The 20072-nt window shown below is 39.9% G+C and overlaps 1 pseudogene; it reads right to left on the minus strand.

Annotated features, from left to right (window-relative positions):
- LOC102442012 overlaps positions 1-20072 on the minus strand; it is a 36144-nt pseudogene that overhangs the window by 547 nt on the left and 15525 nt on the right.

Consider the following 20072-nt stretch of genomic DNA (forward strand, 5'->3'; position numbering starts at 1 on the left):
CTGAAGACCGAATCACAGTTGGGGAAGGAGCACTCTTATTCCAGGGAAACTTGACTGGGTAAAACTGTCAATTAAAAATAATACAAACAGCCTAGCCAGCGTGGCTCAGTGGTTGAGCATCGACCTATGAACCAGGAGGTCACAGTTCGATTCCCAGTCAGGGCACATGCCTAGGTGTGGGCTTGATCCCCTGTGTGGGGTGTGCAGAAGGCAGCCAATTAATGATTCTCTCTCATCATTGATGGTTTCTATCTCTCTCTCCATCTCCCTTCTTCTCTGAAATCAATAAAAATATATTTAAAAATAATACAAACAATAACATTTCTAAAATATGATCTTATGTTCTCAATAACGAAGGCTCCCTCAGTTGACCCATTATAAAATGAAATGTTTTAGGCAGTCAGTGTCGCTTTGAGAGTATGTAGCCCCTCAAGGCATCAGTTTTGTCACCTATGGAATAACTAATGGTGGGGCTTACTTTGCAGGGTTTGAAAGGATTCAGAGACCCAGCTTATCATAATTCCAAACACCTATTAATCGCCCCCCAATAATGACAGCTGTTTTTGTGATTTCTATCTTCTCATCCCTTCTTTTTGAAAAAAGTTATGATAGTTGTAGTTGGAAAAGAAATAGGAGTCAGGGCTTGAAAGCTATCTTTGAAAAATTATACTTTACCTAGTGGTATACGATTAGCACATTAAACATTCAAAAACAGTTGTGGAATGAACTAACCACTTTATAATTTCTTGGTCTTCTGCCTACTTTATCTTTCAACTACAATAAAGCAGGAACCTTGTTTTCCATTTCCTGCAGGTAAAATATATCTTTCATGTCAGATTTTTGTTGTGTTGAAGTTTCTCTTTAGATGCATTATACATAATCCCTGCTATCCTTTATAATATTTCATTTGCTTATTAAGCCCTTCACAAATAATATGCCAGGTGTGGTAGATCACATGTCCAAAGTCAGCTACAGCAATGTCTCCCATTCCATAGTCACTGTGCAATGTGACTTTGTCACTCCCCACCAAGAGATAATGTCTCATTCTCATCGGCGTGAATCTGGGCCGACCCTGTGACTGCTCTGACCAACATATAGCAGTAGAAGTCATGTGCCGAGACTGCAAATACATGAAGAAGGACCAACAGGTTCCTAGGCATGAAGAAGGACCGACAGGTTCTGTCTTTCTGCTCTTGGAAGTCCTGATGGAAGTCCAGCAGGTAAACAGTCAGGCTACTGGGTAGACCATGAAAAAGAGGCCACATGGAGAGGGAGAGGTCCTGAAACTGTATATAGTGAGAAGTCCAGCTGTCCCATGCTCCAGCTGAGCACAAGCTCTAGCTAACCTGCCAGGCAGAAGAAATACTGGTCTCCTCCTACATTGCAGAATCATGAACAAATACATAGTTGTTATTTTAAACTACTAATTTAACTTAATTAAGTAGCTTATTTTATTTGATTGTTGACAGTATTACAGATGTCTCTCCTTTTCTTCCCTTTGGGCCCCTCCCACCCAAACCCTGCCCCACCCCAGCCTTCTTTTTGCTATTGTCTGTGTCCATGGGTTGTGCATATATCCATATATGGTCTTTGGTTAATCTCTTTCTGTCTCTCCCCCGCATTGAGATCTGTTATTCTATTCCATGTAATCATATCTCTGGATCTATTTTGCTCATCAGTTTATTTTGTTCATTAGATTCCACATATAAGTGAGATCATGTGATATTTGTCTTTCTCTGACTTATTTTGCTTAGAATAATGGTCTCCAGGTCCATCCATGTTGTCTAAAAGGGTAAGAATCCTTCTTTTTTACAGCAGCATAGTATTCCATTGTGTAAATGTACCACAGCTTTTCTTTTTCTTTTCTTTTTTAAAAAAATCCTCATCTGAAGATATCTTTTCCATTGATTTTCAGACAGAGTGAAAGGAGGGGGAAAGAGAGAGAGACATGGACGTGAGAGAGACACATCCAATGGTTGCCTTCTGCACCACCCTGACCACACCCCCACCCGGCTCAGGGATTGAACCTGTAACTGAGGTGTGTGCTCTTGACCGGGAATTGAGCCTGAGACCCCCTTGGGCTGCAGGCTAATGCTCTAACCACTTAGCAAAACTAGCCAGGGCTGTACCACTGCTTTTTTGTCCACTCATCTACTGATGGGTACTTGGGCTGTTCCCAGACCTGAGGTATTGTAAATAACGCTACTATGAACATAGGGTGAATATATTCTTTCTGATTGGTGTTTCAGGATTCTTAGAATATATTCCCAGAAGTGGGACCGCTGGGTTGGACGGCAGATGCATTTTTAATTTTTTGAGAAACCTCCATACTGTTTTCCATAGCGGCTGCATTCCCACCAGCAATGCATAAAGGTTCCCTTTTCTCCACATCCTCATCAGTACTTGTTGTTTGTTGATTTATTGATGGTAGCCATTTTGGTATGTGTGAGGTGATACCACATTATAGTTTTTAATTTGTATCTCTCTGATTATTAGTGACCATGAACATGTTTTCATATGTCTATTGGCCTTCTACATGTCCTCTTTGGAGAAGTGTATATTCAGGTCCTTTGCCCATTTTTAAAATCGGATCGTTTGTCTTCCTGTGTTGAGTTATATGAGTTCTTTGTATATTTTGGAAATCAAACCTTATTCGATGTATCATTGGTGAATATGTTTTCCCATACTGTAAATCCCTTTTCATTTTGTTGATGATTTCTTTTGGTGTGCAGAAGCTTTTTAGTTTGATGTAGTCCCATTTGTTAATTTTTTCCTTTGTTTCCCTTGACCTAGGTGATATATCGGTGAAAATACTGCTAATTGAGATGTCTGAGATTTTACTGCCTATGTTTTCTTCTAGAAATTTTATGGTTTTGCAACTTACATTTAAATCTTTTATCCATTTTGAGTTTATTCTCGTGTATGATATAAGTTGGTGGTCTAGTTTCATTTTTTGCATGTACCTGTCTAATTTTCCCAACACCATTTATTGAAGAGATTGTATTTACCCCAATGTATGCTTTTGCCTCCTTTGTCAAATATTAATTAACCATATTAGCATGGGTCTATTTCCTTTCATTTAAAGGCTGATAACATTCCATTGTATGTTCATGCCACATTTTGCTTGTCCATTTACTCACTGATAGACATTGTGTTGCTTATACTTTTTGCTACTTTGAATAATGCTGCTATGAACATGGGTACAAATATCTCTTTTAGTCCCTGCTTTCAATTATTTTCTCTTTAAATTTTTTTAAAAAAACTTTTATTAAAATATAGACAAATAAAATTACATATATTTGTGCATCCAGAAGACTTTTCTGTAGGATGTAAGCTCAGTAGAAAAAGTTGGAGGTATCACGCTACCTATCAAACTATTCAACAAGGCCATAATAATTGAAACAGCATGGTGTTGGCATAAAAACAGACATACAGGGTGAGGCAAAAGTAGGTTTACAGTTGTTTGTATGGAAAATAGTACCATAATTAAAAAATAATAATACAAGAATAAACTCTGTGTTTTGGGTACTCACAACTATAAATATATGTTTGCCCACCCTATATAGACCAATGGAAGAGAATAGAGAGCCCAGAAATAAACTCACATCTACATGGTCAATTAATATTTGACAAAGGAGACAGTCTATTTAATAAATGGTGTTGGGAAATTTGGACAGATGTATGCAAATAAATGAAATTAGTCCACCTTCTTACGCAATATACAAGAGTAAACTCAAAATGTATTAAAGACTTAAACGTAAGACTCGAAACCATAAAATTCCCAGAAAATAACATAGACAGTAAAATCTCAGACATTTTTCTTAGCAATATTTTTCTGATATATCTCCTTGAGCAAGGGAAACAAAAGAACAAATAAACAAATGGGATTACATCAAACTAAAAGCTTTTGCACAGCGAAGAAAACCATCAACAAAACAAAAAGACAACATACTAAGTAGAAGATATTTACCAATGATACATCTAATAAGGGGTTAATATCTAAAATCAATGAGATACTACCTCACATGTGTAAGAATGGCTATCATCAGTAAGTCAACAACAATAAGTGTGGGTGAACTCTCATGTACTGTTGGTGGTAATGAAGATTGTATGGAGGTTCCTTAAAAATTAAAAATGAAATTGCCTTATTACCCATCATTCAATTTCTGGGAATATATATATATATATCTCCAAATCACTAATTTATAATAATATATGCACCCCTATATTTATTGCAGCATTATTTACAATAGACAAGATATGGGAGCAACCCAAGTGCCCATCAATAGATCAGTAGATAAAAAAGCTATGGTACATATACACAATGGAATACTACTAAGCCCTAAAAAAGAATGAACTATTACTTTTTGTGACAGCATGAATGGACCTAGAGGGTGCTATGCTAAGTGAAATAAGTCAGACAGAGAAAGACAAATACCATATAATTCTACCTATATGTGGAATCTAATAAATAAAATAAATAAACAAAAAATGATTGTAGGGTTGGGATATTTTAGCATCTCATTAAATTCACATAGCTATAATTAATGGGTAAAAAGTATAGCATTTTATATATACATTTATATATATATGTATTTAATAGATTTTTGAGAATTCTTTATAGATCTGGAGGCACACCGGCTATTTTGCTGTCTTAGACATCTCTTCAGTCTTTTTACTGAAATGGATATACTAGTATATATGGAAAATACATAATTTCTGGAGTATAGGTCACATTTTCCTGATTCTTTGCATATTCAATAATTTTCATTGAATACTGATGTTCAGGGAGTGTTAGATTATGCCAATGCTTTTAAAGGATGTTGAGTTTTATTCTAGCAAGCAGTTAAATTATTAGTGGGTTCTCTTGATCCTACCAGGTGGGTTTATTTCTGTTGGTCTCTTAGTCCTTTTGTCCTTAGTCCTAAAGAACATACCTTTTTCCAGGGCATGTGCTTCACTCAGAAAGCATGGCCTTGCCAGGTCTGAGTTGAATGCCTGCAGTGCTAGCAAAGTTTCTCCACTCTGAGTGGTAGGAATCCAACATCTCCCAGCCTGAGTGACCCAAGGACCCCTGTGGAGCTCTCAGCCTGCAGCCGCTCTTCTCTGCAGGGCCTGTTAGAATGTTCTCTGCACTGATGCAGTCTAGCCTTCAGCCCAGGACCATGGGGCAAACCCACTCAGACTTCTGCCATCCCTTCTCCCTTTCCCTATAAATTCCAGCTGCTTCACCTGAACTCCAGTATCTGCTTCTACACGTCATAGAGTTCAGAGCTCTCTGCTCCCTGTGCTGCAGTTTGAGTGTGTCCCTGGGCTGAAAGCCAGGCTAAATCGGGGCTCATTTCGAGTATTTCCCTTTTCTCTAGGATTACCACATTCTGTTTCCTGTTGTCCAATGCTTGGAAACATGTGCTTTATATATTGAGTGCAGGGAAGCTAGGGCTGGTACCAGTTACTCTGTCAAGGTTGGAAACTGAAGTCTGAATTTTGGACGAAGTAGCAAAGTTTTCAGAATTGTACACAATTTTTACAATATTTTGTATGGTTTTGTGGTTTCATTTACATAAAATGATAGCCTTTTATAGCCTGAAAGAATTGTCAAAATATTTTCATTTCTTACTTTTAGAAACAAGAAAACAGAGACCCAAAAGGGCAGATAATTTTCAAGGTGAAAAGCTAGGGGAATGGCAGAACCAGTTTTATCTGGTCCTCTTCATTTTTAAATGTGGAAGGCAGAGTTGGTAGCTCTCTCTTAAATCCCACTTTCTTGTCTTCGATTCCCATTGTTTGCAGAGTCTCAGCCAGCCTCAGGATCACAGAGCAGTATGGCAATTATGCTTGTTATTGATTAATGTCTCTCAGCTCTAAGCCTTATTTCTCAATAATCTGCTCTGTAATATTTTTCTTTTAATTGTGGTAAAATAGACATAACATAAAATTTACAGTCTTAACATTTTCAAGTGTGCAACTATCACCATCAGCCACCTTCAAAACTTTTTCATCATCCCAGACTAAAACACTGTTCCTAGTAAACACGAACTCCCCTCTCCCTCCTTCCCAGCTCCTGGCAACCACTATTCAACTTTCAGTCTCTATACATTTGAGTCTTCTAGGTGCTTCATAGCAGTGGAATTACACAGTATTTGTCCTTTTGTGTCCAGCTTATTTCATTTAACATAAAGTCCTAAGGTTCATCCATGTTGTAGCATGTGTCAGAACAATATTCCATTGTATGTAGATACCACGTTTTGTTTATCCTTTTATCTATCAGTAGACTCTTGGGTGGTTTCCACCTTTTGGCTATTGTGAAGAATGCTGTGGTGACCATGGATGTTCAAGTATCTGTTCAAATCCCTACTTTTGATTCTTTTGGAACATACCCAGAGTGGAATGGCTGGATCAGGATAAGTTTGGCCTGATGGAGGAGTCATCATTCAATGATCCTGTTCCCAAGGAGGTGAAAGTGACTCTGGGTCAGAAGGTTCCCTGTGAGGATCAGTTAAATGCTCTTGGCTTGATTCTCCTCTTTCATTAGAAATCTGATGGATCTGAGGATTCCCTGGGCCTCTTGAACCTCTTCCCCCTTTTCCTGGAAGCAAAGGTGAGAGTCTGAGCGGATCCTCCAACAAAGATGGAGGGGAGAGAAAAGCTCTCCTTTCAGATTAAGGTCTACCCAATGCTGAGGGACAATATGGGGAATGCTCTCTGCCAAATGCTGTATTTGGAACATCAAGTGCATAAGGATCTTTTTCTAAAAGTTTAAATTTAAGCTCTGTTTTAGTTAATTTTTGTCTGAGGTAAGAATTTTCTTTCTTTTTTTAATTTTTATTTTTGTTACTCCTCACCCAAGGACACTTTCCCATTGATTTTTAGAGAGAGTGGAAGGGAGGGGGAGAGACAAAGAAAGAGAAACATCGATGTGAGAGAGACATCAATTGGTTGCCTCTGGCATGCACCTTGGGGGCTAGGGATCAAACCTGCAACTGAGGCATGTGCCCTTGACCAGAATCAAACCTACAACCTTTCAGTATGCAGGCTGGCACTCTATTCACTGAGCCAAAATGCTAGGGAAGAGTTTTCTTTCTTTAAATCATTGAGGTTTCTTTTAGCAGTCTGAGCTGTCAACCACTTACTATGTGAAATTTTTCTCATGGGAAATAATCTGCCCTTGATAAGAATGAATGGTTCTCTCCAATTCTTCAAGATCTTTGGCTCACTTTCTATTGGTCTCTAGCCCTTCAGCTACATGGCTGACCTAGCTTTTCATCTGCTTTAGAAAGTTTTTCCTCTTTCTCTAACCAGTTATTTCCTTCTACTGTCAACTTCCTGTGAAATATCATTTCATTTTCTAGATACAGTTCAGTCATTACTGTAAGTTTGTGCTGAAGCTTTTGATTCTCATTTCCAAGATGTTCATTTTCTGACTGCAGAGATGCTGTTCAAGTCTGGAGATTTTTTGTTTTTTAAATATACATTTATTTCAGAGAGGAAGGGAGAAGGAAAGAGAGAGAGAGAGAAACATCAATAATGAGAGAGAATCATTGATCGGCTGCCTCCTGCATGCCCCACACTGGGGATTGAGCCCGAAACCCGGGCATGTGCCCTGACCAGGAATTGAACCGTGACCTCCTGGTTCATAGGTCAACGCTCAACCACTGAGCCACGCTGGCGGGCAAGTCTGGAGATTTTTAATACACTCTGTAAGCTCTTTCTTTGTTTTATCTACTTCAGTTACTTAGTGGATATTTGACTTCTTTCTCCTTCTAGGGCTTTTAAAAAAGCCTTAAAAATCCTAGCAGCATGATTCAACTTCTTCAAAGTTCTTTTTTTTTTTTGGTTGATAACCCAAGAGTGCACTATTTTCTGAATCATTCTTCAGTTCCAATTCCAGTTTTCATCTGTTAAGTCTTCTCCAAGCACAGCAGTCCAATCTTGCATCTTTAGCAAGTATTCAGTCAGGGATTTGATCTGATTTTATCACATAGAACTTGTTTTACATATGTTTTGGAGTCTTTAAATGTTCTTTTCTGTTTATTAAATTCACTCACTTGTTTGTTCCATCCTTCAGGTTCTTGTAAAAGCTGTTTCTGGTTTTCCTAAAATTTTCACTTAAAACATCTTTCTAGCTATCTTAAGTCATTCTTTATTCATTTGAAACATTTTGAAGGTCATTTTGGCTTCAGTTACTTGTGAAATGAGTGATTTTGGTTCATCTTCTAAGGACTATACCCTTTTTGAAATATCCACCATCGATTCATCTTGTTAAGAATGTTTAGATTTCTCTTCCTTTTTTTCTAGGAAGAGTATTTCATCCTCAAATTCAGGTTTGGAACTGTTCTTGACTCCCCTCTTCTGAGCATTACAATAGGGCCCACGGACTATTCCAAACTACATTATTGAAAGCAACTTCTGTAAGAAGCTTGGAGAAATTACAAGGGGAATGTTCTCCACCTGCCTTTACTATTTCCTTTCCAAGTCTTTCATTTTACCACTCTTAAGAGGCTAAGTCATCTTTTTTAGACCCTTTCCCTTAGGCGATTGCCTACACTCCTTTCTATTCCCCCTTTCCTAAACTTAGCTGGGTTTCTGTTACAATTTTGCAAACACCATTCTCCTCTAGGTGCCAAGAGAAACTGGCCAGAGGGTTAATGTGTTAATGGTGCTAGTGGGTATGTGGTTAACTTTCTCAATCATTTACAGTCAGTAGCCACAGGACCCATGTCCCACTCCCTCCCCTCCCCCCAAAGTAGTTACTGCCTAAAAACCTGCTGTTTTCCATCAGAGGGTGAGGGGAGGTGAGAAACCAGGAAGCTGAGATTTCTGAGAGGATCTGGAAAAAGAGCAAAGATCATCTATATGCTGTGAAGTGGTTTTCACACACAACTGATAAATCATGCTGTTCTTGAAATTAAGATGTTGGCATTGAACAAGCACAAATGCAGACTAAATATATGATTGTCTCATCCTGATTAACATCCCAATGGCCTGAACAATAGATCCACATAGTGAGAAGGGCTGTGGTATGCTTGGTCTTGTCTTGCTTGGGAATATTGTGAGACCTAGTCAATCAGTATAAGAAAAATAACGTGAAGGTGAAGTGCTTTCTGATAGTACTTAAAGAATTCTTCCAAAATATACAGATTTAATGAAAAGAGGAAAAATTGAGTATAGATAACACCAACATTGAAAAACAAAGCCTGTTTCTAGGGAAGCGGCAATATTTTCCTTTTTAATACAAGCAGAATGTAACAATGAACTTTGAGAATTCTAATCCTTGAACTCAAGAGTCAGGAGTTGAGTAAATTCTCTTATTTTCGTAGATTTAACAAATTAACTCAGAAGTCTGTTCTTGGCAAAGCTTGAGCATTCTGAAATAACAGATATTTGCAGCTCAAAATCTTGAATTTCCTAAATTACTTTTCTATAAAAGTCTTCTTTGTTTTTCATTATTATTATTAAAGAAAAAAATGCTCATGCCTCTCATAATTTCAGAGAGCACTGATAAACAAAAATAAAAGCAAAAAGACGGATGACTGCACCCCCTCAGTACATAGGCTGACTGTTTCAGTCATCATGTTGGTATTTGTTCTTTAAGAGCCAGTGTTCAGAGCTTCTGTCCCATGTTGCAGCCAGGTCCAGTTCAGCATCAGGCTAATTAAAGTCCGTTAGTCCATTATGTGGGCCACATGGGTGAATGTAGGGGAATGTGCCCCCTGCCATAGGAGTCCCAAGAGGACCAAGAGCCAAGAGCAAGAAAGCCAAGCAAGTGAACCCCCTTTTTCTAGGAGTTTAAATATTCAGGTTTCTCTCCCTTGCAGTGGCCACGCCTATTCTGGCCACTGACTTGTTCCCAGAAGTGATTGACAAGTAAGCACCTTCCCATGTCACTCAGACCTAACTGGGCATGCGTCCAAACTGCCTTGTCCAGTCTCTTCCCACACTGATCAGCGGGAACAGACTGGGAGAGTGTTAACTACAGCTTTCTAGCAAAACTGTATAAATGGCATGCCTATATTATCTAGTCTTCCCTGTATTCCCTTCCTGTTAATAATAACCAGGTTATTACAATAGTATCAAAAAGATTTTGTCTGAGTTGTAGAAAGCTTTATTGCCAGTACCTCCCGTGGTCCTGACACTGAGGAAATATCTGGCCCACTTATAGTAAGTAAGTGTTGAGTGAACCACTAGTAATTGAAAGACAGACTTAGAAAGAAGTGGAGGAATTCTAAGATTTAATGTTAAGTCGGGGGCAGAAGATACTAAGGGAGGTATAGCCAGGACTAATGGTAACTTATCTACTAACTTTAAACAGAATTTATTAAACTAATATTGTTTGACATTTAGGTCCTTGCAACATTTTCTTAACAATTTGCTATTACAGTGTTATCATAAATGCTCTTCTACATAATAAAGTTTGTGCCCATTTTAAATTATGTTCTTAGAGTAAATTGATAAAAGTAGAATTGCTGTGCCCAAATTTTCATTTTATTAGATTTTTGATATCTAATAGTAATAATTTATCCACCAGGAACATTGTATCATATTTGTGCTTATTTCTCAGCCCTGAACTATTTAACATTTTTTAAAAGAATAGTTTATTGATTTTTTTTTTGAGAGAGAGAGGAAGGGAAAGGAAGAGAGAAAGAGAAACAATAATCAGCTGCTTTCTTCACGCCCCCCTATCTGGGATGGAGCCTGCAATCTGGGCATGTGCCCTTGCTGGGAATTGAACCAGCAACCTCCTGGTGCATGGGACGACACCCAACCAACTGAGCCATGCTGGTGAGGGCTTAACATCCTATATAATAAAAGGGTAATATGCAAATTGTCCCCTCAACCGGGAGTTCAACTGGAGTTTGACCAGGGCGTGGGGCCGGCTGGCCAACCTCCTGTGTCCCCTCCCCCCAGCCAGCCCACTGGATCCCACTCATGCACGAATTTGCGCACCAGGCCTCTAGTTTTAATATAAAGCTCTTGTTCATTTATTTACACTTTTTTATTGTGGTAAAATATGCATGATATACAATTTACTATTTTAATAATCTTAAGTGTACATGCCAGGGGCATCAAATACATACATAATGTTGTACAACTTCACCACTGTCTATTTCTAGAATTATTTTTCATCATCCGAATCAGAAAGTCTGTGCCCATTAAGCAATTCTTCCCCATTCCCTCCTTCTCAATTATTTCAGAAAATCATTTGCATGTCTTTGGAAGGAATTTTTTGTTTTACTGTTATTTCATTAAATAATGGGAATGTTAACTCTTAAAACTTCTGATTCTGCATTTGGCCAATTACTGGGAAAATGGGTGAATAGTTATATGTCTTTGTGCCAAAGAATGGAGCTTTGAGAAAATAATATTCAGGCCCACAGTGCCATAGACTAGCTAGGCCTTAAGGTTTGGGAGACCCAGAAGAGCATCCTTCTGTAATATTCAAGAGTTCTTTAATCAAGCTGAGGATTTTTCATCTAGTAATCCTATATAATAAAAGGCTAAATTGCAAATTGTCCCCTCGACCCAGAGTTCAACCAGAAGGCAGGTTGGCCGGTCAACCACCCGGGGCCCCTGCCCCCAGCCAGCCTGGCCCAATGGCCCTGAGCGGGGCAGGCCGGCTGGACCCCACCCATGCACAAATTCATGCACTGGGCCTCTAGTATAAAAAAGCAAAGACCAACATGTTTAGGATTTTGGAAGTTTATCCTAAACTAGAAATAATCAAGATACAGAGGGATTCTTTTTGTTTTTACAGGTGAATTTTACAATCCTAAGTATTAATGAGGTGTGGTTTACCTAAGTGGTAGCAATTTTAAGAAAAATATGAAGGAACATTTAGTCTTTGCTTTGAAATAATTTCCCAGAGATGAAAGATTGGATTAATTTTTTAAAATTTCCATGGCACCTTCTGGGGTGCTTTCATGAAAAGTCAGAATAACCCAAGAATGAGACACCATGGGATGGAGAGGACCATATATTTGGACTTGATAGGGATCCTGAGGTTAAGGTATGTCTGGAGACCCATTAAAACAATGGCAGCTTGCAGCTCTGCTAATTATTGGCTCTTGCCTATCTTTTTCTGTTAGAATTACTAAGCAAAAAGGTATTGTATTGAACCTCTGCATAACAGGAGGGAGAATTTATGGAGGATTAACTTTCTTTCATCTTTTTTACCTTTAAATAGAGGAACAAGTCTAACAAAGTGAATTAAAGGGAGGTACTTTCTTAAAGGCTTTGAAGTTTTTCTTTGCAAACAGAGTTGAATTGATTTGAGCATTTTCCCTTCAAAGTAAAAGCCCTACAAGCAAGTGTTCTTTATACATTCCTTGCTCTTTGTGAATCAGCAGAGGTTATACAGTAAAAAAGAGGGTTCGATAAGGAGCGGGAGCAAGCCAACCCCTTTAGAATATTAGTAAGTGCTGATGAGCTCATAAAATGACAGAACAATTTCTTTAATGATTAAAAAGTTCTCCTTCTGCACCCTGGAAGCATTAAAACCTTGGGATGGTGATAAAGTTAACAAAACAAAACAAAACAAAACAAAAACACAACAAAATCCAAGTAGTAATACAACTCTCATTGCTATTTATTTTTAAATATGTATTTTTATTGATTTCAGAGAGGAAGGGAAAGGGAGAGATAGAAACATCAATGATGCATGAGAATTGTTGATCGGATGGCTCCTGCATGCCCCACACTGGGAATTAAGCCCACAACCTGGGCACATGCCCTGACTGGGAATGGAATTGTGACCTCCTGGTTCATAGGTTGATGCTCAACCACTGAGCCACACCGGCCAGGCCATCTCAGTGCTATTTAAATTTAGCTAAATGCTGTCCGATGGTGGGGCTTTCTATGTTTTAGTATCTAAAAAAACACACACAACAAAATCATGTGTAAGATGTTTCAAAATAGCCAATATTGATGTCTTCTATAAGTCACCAGTTTTGATGATCATCCCACATTCAGGATACTTTCCTAATTGAGCGTGTACCCTGTAGTGGGTTTAAAGCAGCCATGGGGCCCCTGCAGCTCTGCCACTTATCAGCTTTCATACTGCACAGACTTTCTGGGACTCAGTTTCTCATCTGCGCGATGGAGATATGAATGGGAAGCAATTCAGGAAGCTGCTTCTGGTGTAGTGGCAGGGGGTTAATGAAGAGATACACTTTTGTGCTTTTTAGATACTTGGCATGCATTTTATTTTACTAAGTAGAAAAAGGGGATATTTGGATTAAATGAGGAGATGTATGGAAAAATCCAGCTCACATTTCTGGGATGGCATTGGAAGTGCTCTTACCTGGAAAGCTGCTGGCCTAGGTGCCAGCATAGCCACGGGACCTGCCTGGGTTCACCTTCTCTTGGGGTAAAATGAGGGGTGTCAGGCCCAGACCTTTTTACAGACTCCAATGTTCGAATCTTAAAAGTAAGCAGGTACTTTACTCAGAGTTGAGCATTGGAGAACAGGAAAGGATTGGGAACTTTTCCTGTTGGCTGGGATCAGAACGGGAATCCGACACACGTGAGGCAGTGAGCATTGCCTATGGTCTCCTGGGCGCTCCCGAGGGAGGACACCCTCTGCGCACCGTCTCACGCAGCTGGAAAACCAAGGCAGCAATCGTTCTTGCTGAGCTTGGTGGCCTCATCTCTGCTGGCTCTTCAGTGGGTAAGTCTTTCGAGCTCCAGATTTTCTTCTCACCTTTATCGTCCCTCTTCTCCCCCTATGTATACACATGCATGCAAATTTTTAATGCAACCCCCTTTCGTTCTACCGTTGATGAGATACTGTAGCAACTTAATACTTGTTTATGTTAATTAGCCTATGGTAAAATTGGTTTCTCTTCTTTTTAATCCTCACTTAAGGATATGTTCATTGATTTTAGAAAGGGAGGGAAGGGGAGAGAGAGAGAGAAACATCAATGTGAAAGAGAAATATCAATCGTTGCCTCCCATGTGTGCCCCGACCAGGGATCGAACCCTAAACCTTTTGGGTTCACTCCAGCCAGCTGATCCACCCGGGCAGGGCTGAAATGGTTTTCTTTATACTCCTTTTGACCCAGGTCGTTGTGACCAGAGTCTCAGGAGAACCTTACTGTATGTCCCCAAGGAGCAATTATGGTATCCGCTAATTCATTGCTCACAGTGACTTTTTAGAGCACAACTACTGTGAATAATGAGAATTGACGTGCATGTGTGCATGTGTGTACACAAACTCATGTACAGAATACACACATAAAACCATCTTCAAGGAAAATAAACCTAATGGAGAAGGTAAAATATAAAAATAAATGAAGGCAATACAAATGGAAGCACTTGAGTGACGACTTAAAGAGACTGTAACAAGCCGACAGCTGAATGGAGAAGGAGTTAACCTATTGAACTCTTGATATCCGAGTAAAGCTTTTCCCTGTAATGAAATGGAGCAATGACACCCACTGCTTGGCTGATTTCTGCTTTTTTTTTTCAGTACAAACAAAGCTGTGTTCAAAATAAAGGATAAGTATATCCATGTTAATTTTATGTAAGACTAATTTCCCTAACAGCAGAGAGCTTGTTTCTTTGATCTCTGCCTGCCAGCTAGGCCGCAAAACTGCTACTTAATGTTCTTTGGGCGGGTTTATGTTCCCTGAAAGTGACAAATCAAATCTGTATGTCTGCCAAATTGCAATTTTCATGTGAAGAGTTTAAAGCCAAAGTTTGTAGTTATCAGATGACAAAGTTAACTTAAAATCACCATTCTCAGAGGAGAGGCTTGTATCAGTTGGAGTTTTTCTATCGTTTAACTTGATGTCAAATGCTTTATACATTCAGAAACTCTGGCAGAATTTCAGCCAAGTGCTAGTTTTCCCCAACTTCTTCCTTGAAGAAGTTAAAACACCTGAGACTTGTAGAAGAGAGAACGCACAGCCATATGATGAAGCATTGAGTCCATTAATTCGCAGTGTCTTGGACTTGATCAGTGATCCACAGGCTTTGTTCATGGAGGGGTGGGGGTTTGCGGGGGGCTAAATCAGCGATTTTCCACCTCTTTCATCTCATGGCACACATAAACTAATTACAATGATACCAACCTCTAGAATTGTTATTGTTAAAAAGACTGACAATGCCACGTGTTGGATAAGATATAGAGGAACCGGCCCTGGCCAGTGTGACTCAGTTGCTTGGGCATCATCTCATGCACCAAAAGCTTGAGGGTTTGGTTCCTGGTCAGGGCACATGCCCAGGTTGTGGGCTTGACCCCTGGTAGCGGGCATGCAGGAGGCAACTGATCAATGTTATATTCTCGAATCAATGTTTCTCTCTCTCTCCCTCTCTCTAGAAATTAATTTAGAAATTATATATATATATATATATATATATATATATATATATATATATATGGAGAGAGAGAGAGAGAGAGAGAGAGAGAAACTGGAATTCTAATACATTGCTGGTGGGAATGCAAAATTGTATAGCCACTTTAGAAAACACAATGTATGATTTCATTTATATGAAATCTTAGAAATGGCAAAAATCTATTGTGCCAGTCTGTGCTAGTAGTTGTGCAAGTGTATACAATTGCCAAAATTTATCCAACTTTACACTAAAAAAGGGGGGCTTTATCATTTGTAAATTATACCTCAATAAGTCTTGGGGGGAAAGTAAATTGGTGATATTTACATTGGAAAGATAAATGTTGAGTAACTATTTTCTGTAGTAAATGGTGTAACAGTGCAGCTGACCTACCATCTAATTTGACTCTTAGGCTTCTTTGCACCCCATTTAGAAAAATCTTTATTGTTGAAAGTATTACATATGTCCCTTTTTCCCCCACTGACCTTCTAGCCCGCCGCCCCCCGCCCACCACCACCACCAAGCCTTCACCACCCTATGCACTCATTTTTATGGTGTTGTGTTTTTTTTTTTCAGGCATGTTTTAAAGAAAATAATATAAATCTTTGAAGTACCTTTAATTTTTTCATTAAAACTCCAATATAAATATTACATAAATCCCTATGAACATTCTATAAATCCATACCAGTTTGCAAATATGTGATTAACAATTTAAGTTGGAAAATAAAGACAGACTAATGACTCCATATGTTTTACTCCCTTTGCTTTAAATATGTGTGCTGTTGGCCAAAGCATTGAAAACACACTGAAAGAAAGAACACTGCTAAAATATTGTACTTTCTTCACTGAGGAATATTAAAATCAAAGCTTAATTTGACAGCTTAAATGTTGTTCGTCCAACAGTAAACAGTGGTGCGTTCAAATAGTGACCTTTTTCCCTTGGGTCTTTGAAACCTGAGATCCACTTTGATTATTTGAGCCAAAATGTCAGTGAATGGAAATATTGCCAGGATTGTGCTTTAAAAACCAGTAGGACTATGGAAGTCTGTACATAAAGAGGGGCCCAAAGTGTAAATCTCAGTGGGCAGAGACAGTTTTCAAAACACAATTTCTGAAAAATATTTTGCATTTCTAATGTACAGTGCGGTGCATTAGGTGGGGCTTAGAAATCTGATATCCAGTAATGATCTATCTGTGGAAACAAACGGCCTATGCCTGAATTTAAATGTCAAAGCACTCCCTTCCTTTTTTTCTTTTTTTCTGCTTTCTCTTCTTATGCTTCTTTTGGCTTCAGGACCTCTTGTCTCCTGATTTCACTGATGTCAATTTCCCCCAAATCTGATATTTTTTTATTTGTATATTCTCTTAAGTGATAATAAAAAAATTTGGTAAAATCAGGTTTGTGGGTAAAACTATGGCATGGTAGAGCCCTATAGCATTTGCAGATTATGGATATAAGGGGCCTGTGGGAGATGGATTCTTGGGAACATTGAGCTTGGAAGTCACACTGGGTTTGAATATTAGCTCTGCTGTTGCTCTGTCCTTGACTGTGTGCTAGTGTCGTAACTTTCCCAGGCCTTAGTTTCTCATCTGTAAAATGAGATTCATGCTTAAAGATTGTTGAGAGGATTAAAAAATATTGTACTACAGTCCAAATGTCCCTGAAGTTTGCCACTAAATCTATTACATCCTAGTCTCCAATCTGCCAAATGAAAAGACCACCACCCTGTCTTTCTCCAGAGTTCCTAGGAGCCCTGTTCCACATATAAGCTGAGCAGTGGACTGTACATCTGCAGTCAGCTCTGCCCGGCTGTCCCTGGCCACCCTGCTTAGCTGGGTTGAGGTTGAGCTGGGCTAGATGCCCAGAAGTGATGCCCTGTGCGGGCCTCTGGAGTGGTACCTGGAGCTTCTGTTCCACGTGCCTCCACTTCTCTGGTGCTCTGCGTGGCATCTGAACAGAGGAGGGTATCTTCTGTTTGTGTCTCTCCCCTCCACCCCACCCCTTCGCCCAAAGTCACAGGGATACTTGTCCCCTGGTACTGAATATGTCTTGGAATGCCCAGCCTTTCCTCCTCTGTGACAATTAGGCTCTCAGAGGCTTTGTTGTTTCTATCACCGTTTCCTCTTCTCCAGGTCCTCTGGTCCAGGAGACTGACCTGTATATCCATGCCTGGACCCAATATGGGGACAGTGTCTATGTATGTTTGTTCCCAAGGGGCTCCTGGGTCTCGTAAAGATCGGGAAATGGAACTAGTTATGTTCATTTACTCGTCATTCAAAAAATATTAATCACTACACTAAGAGCTGAGAATCAGTGGTGGACAAGATAGCTTTGGTAAATATCCTTACAGAACTTTCAGTCTGGTGGCAATAAATGCAATGAATATGCAGTTTACCAGGCAAATAAACTAATGTGCTGAAGGGAGAGTAAACAAGAAGCTATAATGTCCAAGTGGATTGGTGGGTGTGAGGGAAGCTTCCTGCAGAAATGATGTTGGCCCTGATCAGCCGAGAAAAATCTATGCTTTTAATGAAGGGGAAGAATATTGGAGTAAGGGCAAGGGAGACAGGGCTGTCCTCCCAAACTGTGCAAAAGGGAGTATCCCCCAAAGGGAGTATCCCCTAACAGGGAGAGCAGGGTGTAAAAGGAATGAGCTGGGGGTCGGGAATGGAGAGCCCTAATGGGATAGAGCAAGCTATAGCCCAGCCCGCAGCAGAGAGCAACTGCTGGACTTGGGGCTTCCAGCAGCTCTCAAAGGCTCAGCCTGCTCCTGAGCAGGTACTTTCAGCCTGAGCAGAGGCTACCCGGTGAGGCGACACCCCAACCCAGAAAGGCGGCAGACTGGGCCAGCTTATGGTGACTGCATGAACTGGGACCCGTGCTTTCTGTAACTCCCCTCCGCAAAGCCTGCATTCCTATGTAAACCCCATGAGTCAAGGGTTCTCTTCATTATATTCTGACAAGATGCAAAATAATGAACACAGAGACTACACTACCGAGCAAGTGAACTTTTCTATATGCTCAAACTCAGTAGTTTTCCCTATTTCTCTCTGAAAACATGGTAGATGGAGATGTTTTCCTCCCTTCCCTGGCTCTGCTCTGCTTCCTCTCCCCTCAGACGTCTCTGCAGTATAGTTATAAGGAAAGGGACACTTTCTGACAGCATTTTGCATTTCCTGTGGCAGGTCAACAGGATGTTTTTAAATGTAGAAGCTTTGACCTTAAACAATAAGATGAGCAACTTTAAATGAAGAGATGACGGGGACTACCTGCCTGCCTGGCTCTCTTGTTTCTTCAGGGATGAACAACACACATATGTCTGGATCTGGACAGATTCCTTGACATCCTTTTTTGTTTTTTTGACCTCTAGGGTGATGGCTTTTTCATTTTGAACCCTCTCATTTAAAAAAAACCTAGTGTCCTATTTTAAAAAACATTTCAATTATAAAATAAAACAAATATTAAAAGTACATAAAACATCTACATGTAGTTCGACAAATAATTATACAAGACCACCCAGGCTGAGATAGAGAACATTGTCGGGTTCCCAGTATCCTAATGTGGGGAGGTAAAGACTGGGATATACCGTCCTTGTTTTTCTTTATGATTTTTATTACCTCTGATGCTAGCCTGGGGACACACTTCCCTTCTCCTCTTGCTTTTCTTCCCACCTCCCATACCCTGGAATGTCTTTTGGTCCCACTCCAATTGCGAGCTTGGATTAGGACCTCCTCATCGGTCTTCCTGTTGGGCCCATTCTATACTATTATCACTGCCCTGGCGCAATGCATGCCAAGTATTGGTATCTTTAAAAAAGAGTAACACTCTACACAGTATACTCCATGAGGACCAGGACAGCTGACTAATCCTTGGGAACCCAATGTCCAGCACAATGCTTAGCATGTGATGGGAACCCAGGAAATGCTTGTTGGTTTGGAAATTAACTCTGAAAAGCATTGTCAAGGTCATCAGCCTAGTGAGTTCTGTTGACTGACTGTGTTTTAGACATGTCTGTAGACTCATTAAGGTGAGAATTTTCTCTCACTATTGTGAATTACTAAATGATTGTTAATTTGGAATGCCAAATCCTTTGCTGAGGATTTTTTTTTCCCTCAGCAAAGAGGTGCTGGTAGTGGGTTGAGAATGGATGGGAGGAAAGGGGCAACACTTGGAGACTGGCTAGGATACCCAGAGGCCCTCAGAGCCAGCTGTGAATACTAGATAAAAGGCCATAACCAAATCCTCAGAAGCATCTCTGCCCCGCGTCCTAGAAGAAACAGTTACTCCACATATTTGGGAGCTATGCAAAGCCTGGCAAAGGGGAAGAGGGAGCTGCTTGTGTGGTTTGGATGAATCTGAGGTAGCCACCATATGGATTTTGTGCTATTCCTGCTGTTTATCTTTTAAAAATAGGGCAGTGGTTACACAGCTGAGGCTCGGAGCCTGCCCAGCTCCCTGCACGACTCTGCCCGCTCCCAAGCTTGACAGCACTTCCTTCCTGACCTCGAGTGGCTTCCTGCTCTGGCCTTATCGCGCACAAAACTTGACACTGCACTGGATGGAATGCACTTAAAGTCCATACATGGAAATCTTTTGCTTTCTACATTTACAAACAATTGTCATCGACAAAATGCTTTCTTTCTTTCCTTTTTTTTTTCCAGACTCTCGTAGCGTAGGATTAATACGGTTGCAAAAGAGTAAGGGAAAGAAAGCACTTTCCATCTTCATCGCTCGTTTT

This window comes from Myotis lucifugus, unplaced genomic scaffold (assembly GCF_000147115.1).
Source record: "Myotis lucifugus unplaced genomic scaffold, Myoluc2.0 scaffold_17, whole genome shotgun sequence".
In the NCBI taxonomy this organism is placed as follows: Eukaryota; Metazoa; Chordata; class Mammalia; order Chiroptera; family Vespertilionidae; genus Myotis; species Myotis lucifugus.